Source organism: Pseudophryne corroboree, chromosome 8 (genome assembly GCF_028390025.1).
Source record: "Pseudophryne corroboree isolate aPseCor3 chromosome 8, aPseCor3.hap2, whole genome shotgun sequence".
NCBI lineage: Eukaryota > Metazoa > Chordata > Amphibia > Anura > Myobatrachidae > Pseudophryne > Pseudophryne corroboree.
This window is the reverse complement of record NC_086451.1, coordinates 378420563-378427583: the sequence shown is the minus strand read 5'-3', so window position 1 is coordinate 378427583 and position 7021 is coordinate 378420563.

Here is a 7021-nt window from a genome sequence, read left to right as displayed (position 1 = left end):
AGTGCAAAAGATGCGATTGTAATCACGCGTACCTATGTGGACGCACAACTCTATGCAGCGCACAATTCCATTGTCACGCCTGCTGTGCACTCAGCCTGTGTGTAAGGGCTCCTCTCAGAGCAATTTGATGCCCTAGGCAAAATTTTGTCTGGTGCCCCCTAGCACCGCCGGCTAGTTCAGCATCTGACCCAGCAACACTAAGGCAGTGGGGCCCACTGGGTGGTTGCCCTGTGGGTCAGTTCAACCCTGCATAATGCCCATAATACACATAATTCCACACAGTAATGCACCTGACACATATGCCCCACATTAGTAATGCTAGTAGCTTTATTTTATAAAACTTATGACTGCATTTTGTGAGATGGGGTGGCAGGATGGGTGGGTGCGTGCTTGCGCTCGCACCTGTTAAAGGGGCACCCGTACAAGGGATGTGACCTCACAGGGTATGCCATCCTTTGCAAGCCTCACCCTTTATTTTCGCTTGCTCGTTGGAAACAGATGGCAGCAATGTCCAGATACTGCCACACTTGCTGGTTATACAAAAAGACCAGTAACAAACATGTAGCAACTGTCCATTCTCTTCACTGTTCAGTGTGTTTGCTGGTGTCTATCACTCCTGGCAACTGCGTGCCCAGTCTGACGTGTCCGAAAGTCACGCCGCACTGTTGTTTCAGATAGAAATAGCACAACGCAACTTATTGGCCACGTTACAGTACTGGATGGAAGGGGAATTTTACGGCATGGACGGACTAGGAAATAAAGTGTGGGGAGAACACTGCCCATGTTATGTCCCTGCAGACACCTGGGGGTTTGCATAGGGATAAGGGACACACACAGGGTGGCAGGGTTCCCCTCCCCCAGTATAGGTGATGTCAGATTTATGTGAAGCAGTCTTCAAAAATACACATGTGGTATCATAAGGAGCCATCCAGTAATAACCTTATATAGTCAGTGAAAATGTCACATGTCCAGGAATTGCAGTTACCAGGTTGCTGTCTCTCACAAGTCAGGGGCATTCAAACATGTCGGAGGGAGTTTAACGAACTTTAAGGGACAGTGTGCATTCTATTTGACAAATGTAAACAGCAGTGTATACAAGTACTGATTGAATACATTTGGAAAGTAACAGTTAGTTTGCAGACTGTTCCTCCCAGCATGAGATACTGCAGGGACATGCTTGGATGCCCCTAGACATCTTTGGATGCCCTAGGCAAATGCATAGCCTGCCTAAAGCGAAGGCCGGCTCTGGCCCCGCTACAGTACAGCTACGTCTACTCGGCTACGAGTGTACATGTGCCTGAGATGCATAGGACTGTATCGCCTGTAGTTAGTGCCGCAACATGCGCAGAGCGAGAATCCGCAAGTCTCATTCCGCACATCTGCGTTCAGCTCTGCATTATAGGACTGTATCGCTTGTAGTTGATGCCGCAACGTGCGCAGAGCGAAAATCCGCAAGTCACATTCCGCACATCTGCGTTCTACTCTGCATCAATCCCACAAATGTAGTACGTGACGAGAACTTGCCCAATTGCTAACGATCCCTTGCCACATGCTGTACGTGTGACATTATGCAGAGCATCTTGTACTGGTAAAATAGGATAAAAAAACAAAACTACATTTGTTCTCCTCTTAGGTTATGATAAGTGACACCCAAAACTGGGTAAAGGAGCATAAATCCTATTGGTTGCACTACTGTAATTGTACATATAGAAGCTGAATATTGTTATTGAAAAACTTTAAATTCTGTTCAGTTTCAGAAATGTGAGTGGTAATATAATCACTCTTAGTATGCAGCATTAGAAACACTACTACAAATGTGTACTGGAGGGATTAAGGTCCCCCTTGCTGTGAGATTATAAGAATATTTAGCGGCAGCTTGCAGCTCTGCAATCTGTATTAAAGCAACCTTACCACCTTAGCATTGAAGCCCGCATGTAACCTCTGAACCTCTACATTTTGGCCCCTGAGTGGTATCAGGTTGTCTATGACTGCAGTAGGTGGTCACTACCTGTGCCTCTGCAGTATTTGGTCACTACCTATATGTGCAGGATGTAGTTGGAATCCCAGAGGTCGGAATCCAGATGGTCAAAATACCGATGCCGGAATCCCGACCGCCAGAATGCCAGCAGCGCGGCCACAGATATTCCCACTCCTGGGTGTCCACGACACCCATGGAGTGGGAATAGAACCTGTGGCGAGCGAAGCGAGCCATTGAGCCCACAGCTTGGCGAGCGTAGTGAGCCCGCAGGGGACTTCATTACGCTTGCCCCCCCCCTGCTGGTATTCTGACCGCTGGGATTCCGGCATCGTTTTTTTGACCGCCGGGATCCCGTACCCAACCCATATGTGCCTCTGCAGTAGGTGGTGACCACATATAACACTGCAGCAGGGGGCTACTACCTATTTTTCTGGCAGGGGCGGGCGCATCAATGCCCTTGCGGGCACTATTCCCACTCTATGGGTGGGAGTGGGAATGGTCCCTGTTGGTCGGCATGCCGACCGTCTGGACAGTGAGCGGGCGGGATGTAGGTGGAGGTGTTCTGTCGGACACATAACTACATCCCATATATTTTTATCAATTAAGTGTGAAGTGAATGAACAGAAGAGCAATCTAGATTAAATCAATATTTGGTGTGACCACTCTTTGCCTTCAAAAGAGCAACAATTCTTCTAGGTACACTTGCACACAGTTATTGAAGAAACTCGGCAGGGAGATTGTTCCAAACATCTTGGAGAATTAACCACAGATCTTGTGTGGATGTAGGCTTGCTCAAATCCTTCTGTCTCTTCATGGGTTTCGCTCACTCTCCATTATGTGGTTACTATTTCCAATCGTAGTCCACATGGATGGTAAAGTATGAAAAAGTTGAAAATTTAAAAAAAAATTGTAAAAAAACTCATGTCAACCTTTTCCTGTGTTGACCATTGCCATGTCGATCTTTTGTTGACCTTAGTACTATTGACCTATCATCCGGATACCATTTTTCTGCACCTCCGTTACTTTGTTTCGTGCATAGGGGTATATTCAATAAGAATCGGGTCCATTCCGACATGCAGTTGTCGGAATGGACCCGACAAGCCCTATTCAAAAGAGCGGCCAAATCCGACTGTCGGATTTGGCCGTTCCCGGATTCCTGACCTGCTGCTGCTGTCAGCGCTGCGGGTGTGCTGACAGCAACAGCGGGAGCAGTCAGCAGCGCTGAAGCCGCCGATCAGCGTGCATTCCGACAGCATTCCGACAAGTCGGGTTTCCAGACTTGTCGGAATAAACAGGGCCCTAATGAATAGGTCGGAACCCCTTCCGACCTAAAACTGTCGGAAGCTGCCGTCTTTCCGACAAGACGGCAGCTTCTGACAGTTATTGAATATACCGGATTGTTGAGTCACTTGGACTTGTTTCCACGTCAAAGGTATGTTTTTTTGCCCGCAGTTCTTCCATGAAGACCACTTCTGGCCAGACTTCTCCAAACAGTAGCTGGATGTACCTGGGTTCCACTGGTTTCTGTCAGTTCTGAGCTAATGGCACTGATGGACATCTTCCGCTTTCGAAGAGAAGTAAGCATGATGTGCCTTTCATCTCATGCACTGTTTTCTTGGCCGACCACTGCGTCTATGGTCCTCATTGTTGCCCGGTTCTTTGTGCTTCACTGCTGAGAATTACAGGCAGGTACTTATCCATTGTGCAATACAATCAGGGAGGTTTCTGATTGGCTCCAAACTTATTCTGCAGCAGGACAACAACCAAAAAACATACAGCCAATGTCAGGTCGAACTATCTTTAGCTTGAAGAAGAACAAGGAGTCCTGGAAGTGATGATGAGACCCCCACAGAGCCCTGATCTCAACATCATCAAGTCTGTCTGGGATTACACAAAGAGACAGAAGGATTTGAGCAAGCCTGCATCTTACTTTGCAGCATTTTTTCCACACCTGCCTACTGTGTGTATATATATATATATATATATATATATATGGGTTCGGTCAGGATCCCAGAGGTCACATGAAGACAGCGTAAACCCAACACCGAAGATCTGACCTTGGAGGGGGTCTTTTACCCTGCCCCCCCTCCCCTCCGGGGGTGGCAGCTAGGGCACCCCTTAGTGCCTAACCCCCCCGGGCTCTAACCCCGTTACTCACCTCCGGGATGTTGGCTGTCAGTGTGTCGGCACCAGTGACCTGAGGGGTGTTGGAATTCCAGCGTCATTCACATGACCGCAGGCATCCCGTCCGCGGGATGCCGAACGCATCATGCAGAGACTATTTATTATCACCTGTCTGGAGTATGGAAAATTATATAATTTACCCCAAATATGCTAGTTATGTTTGGGGTGGGTTTCTCAACAATTCTCCTCGCTTGTATGGGGCAAGAAAATTGGGTCACTCAGACACTGATAGAATGCCCTTCTGAGGGCGGCCATCTCTCTTCCCATCCTTTACTTACCTTCAGGTTTGGTGTCTCCAGATGGTTTAAAGAAAAAAAAGAAAATAAATAAACCAATCAGCAATTAACAAAGGGCATTCTTCTGCGTTCCCTCTGTAGTCTGGCCTGCTGCTTTGCAGAAGCTGCTTGTTTAGGTTTTTGTGGAGGTCTACCTGCTCTACATGCCACCCTTGTGGGCATGTAATATTGCTACTTTGTTGCTATTGGGCTTTGAAGGATTCTTTTGGTTCCCTCATTAGAAAGTCTCTGTCAGAGGCACGTGTGCACACTCCAAATGGGCCCCCTCCTCTGATTCAGTAGACTTTGGCATTGTGCCAGAGTTTACTCTGCATGCGCAGGTCTCCGGGAACATGGCATCCGTGCCTCAGAGCAGTTAGTATAAGTACATGGGTGTAGGGGCCCGTGTACACTGCACACCTTGCACCCATTATAGATACGCCAGTAATCGCCATACACCAGGGATGGGGAATCTTTGGCTCTCCAGCTGTTGTTGAACTACACATACCAGCATGCCCTGCTACAGTTCTGATATTTGGCAATTCCAAAAATGTTGCAGCTCATGCTGGGATGTGTAGTTCATCTGGAGGACTGCATGTTTGCAATATTGGCTGTCTACATTGCCTCTTTAATCATTTTTTGGGCACCTTCTTTCCAGGAGGTTAGTGGTTCTCAGTGAGGAGCTTTTGTGTGCCTAATTCATCCGGTCCTAGCTTCTCGCTTCGCTTTACCTCTTGTAGCAGTTTTTGTTGCCGGTGTTCCTAGTTGGTGTATTCCCCCTATTCCACTATTATATCCACAGTTGCTCTCTCCAGGAGTTTTCAATAGGCTCTGTGGCTGCTGCCTTGGGGCAGAGTAATATGCTTCTTGCTCTTTCAACCTGGCGTTTGCACACACGTATCACGTATGTTTGTTTTTGTTTATATTATTTCACCATATTATGTGGTATATTTACTATTGTAATTTCAGTACCACTCTGGAGAAACAAATAGCTGACTAAAAATCCTGATGTTGGACTCCGAATGGGGCCATTAAAACCGTCATCCCGACCATAAGGAAGGCCACAAGGTTAGGTTTAGGACCGGGGATAGGAGGCTAAGGTTTAGGCATTAGGCAGGGGGGTTTAGGGTGAGGCAGCAAGGAGGGTGGGTTGGGGATAAGCACCCTTGGGGGGGGGGGGGGGATTAGAATCAGGCAGCGGGGGGAGGGAGGGTTAGTTCAGGTAGTTGGGATGGGGGAGGGGTTAGGCACCTCTGGGGGGTGGTGAAGGTTGGGCTCTATGGGAGGTTAGGGTTAGACTGCAGGCAGGGAGGGTTAGGGAGGTAGCGGGAGGGTGGAACACCCTTTATTCACCCCTGTCTGTGTTTTGATCTCAGGGATCCCGGCGTAAGTCAATCAACTATCGGAGTCCCGTGCAGCGGGCTAACATACTGAATCCCCTGTATGAGCAGATCCATGTGAGCGACATCCTGCCCAAGGAGGAACCATCTGAGGCAACCATAGGGGTGCACTGTGTAGGTTGCTGCTGGCAGTGTGTACAAATGGTAGAGGTATAGCATACAGTTGGGGGTTACAAGATAAAAATATATAGATACATATCACACATAGGATAGGGAGCATCCAGGGGTGGTTTGGGCAGATATAAAAAAAGTGTATAGCAGGTTTCCAGCACATGATAAAAACAGTAGAAACAGAGGTGACATAGTCAAAAATTAGAGGAGCAGGCTAAAAGCACCAGTATTATGGAGTAAATAAATGTGAAGGACGACAGCAGCAGCAGCAGCTTCTTGTGGACAGAGGAATAATGCTGTGACTGGACTTGCTTGCACAATAGTTGGGTGGCTCTTATTTAAGCTAGCACTGCCATGATGGAGAGAATCAGCCCTGGCTGAGCCCCTTTTACATAGGGTGCAGAATCATCGCGAGGACAGCTTCCCACCCAAATGATGAGGCTCTGTCTGCAGTAGCCAGAGGCTTGATGAAGAAAATCCATAGAAGAGCCACATACCCAAAAGCAACCCGCAGCAGTCTGAATCTCATGCAGAATGCTGGAGAAAGTCTGTGGAAGATGTGATTTTTCAGGGTTCTGTTCTTCCACCTGCAGGCAACCCCTCTGGGTCACATAAGAGACCGTTTGCAAATATTGTAAATACTGATACCGACACGGACACTGATTCCTGTGTCGACGATAGTGACTCCAGGGAAATAGATCATAAATTGGCGAAAAATATACAATATATGATTGTGGCTATAAGGGAGGTTCTGGAAGTTACAGACACCACTCCTGTACCTCAGGAGAAGGCCTGTTTCTATAAAGAAAAGAAATCTAAGGTCACTTTCCCTCCTTCCCACGAGCTAAATACTCTCTTTGAAGGGGTGTGGGTGAATCCCGAAAAGAAATTTCGTATTCCCAAGAGGATTCAGTTGGCTTATCCTTTCCCTGCAGAGGACAGGAAAAAGTGGGAGTCACCCCCAGTGTTAGACAGTGCACTGTCCAGGTTGACAAAGAAAGTTATTCTCCCTGCACCTGGGACGGCTTCACTAAAGGAGCTGGCAGACCGTAAAATGGAGACTACAATAAAAT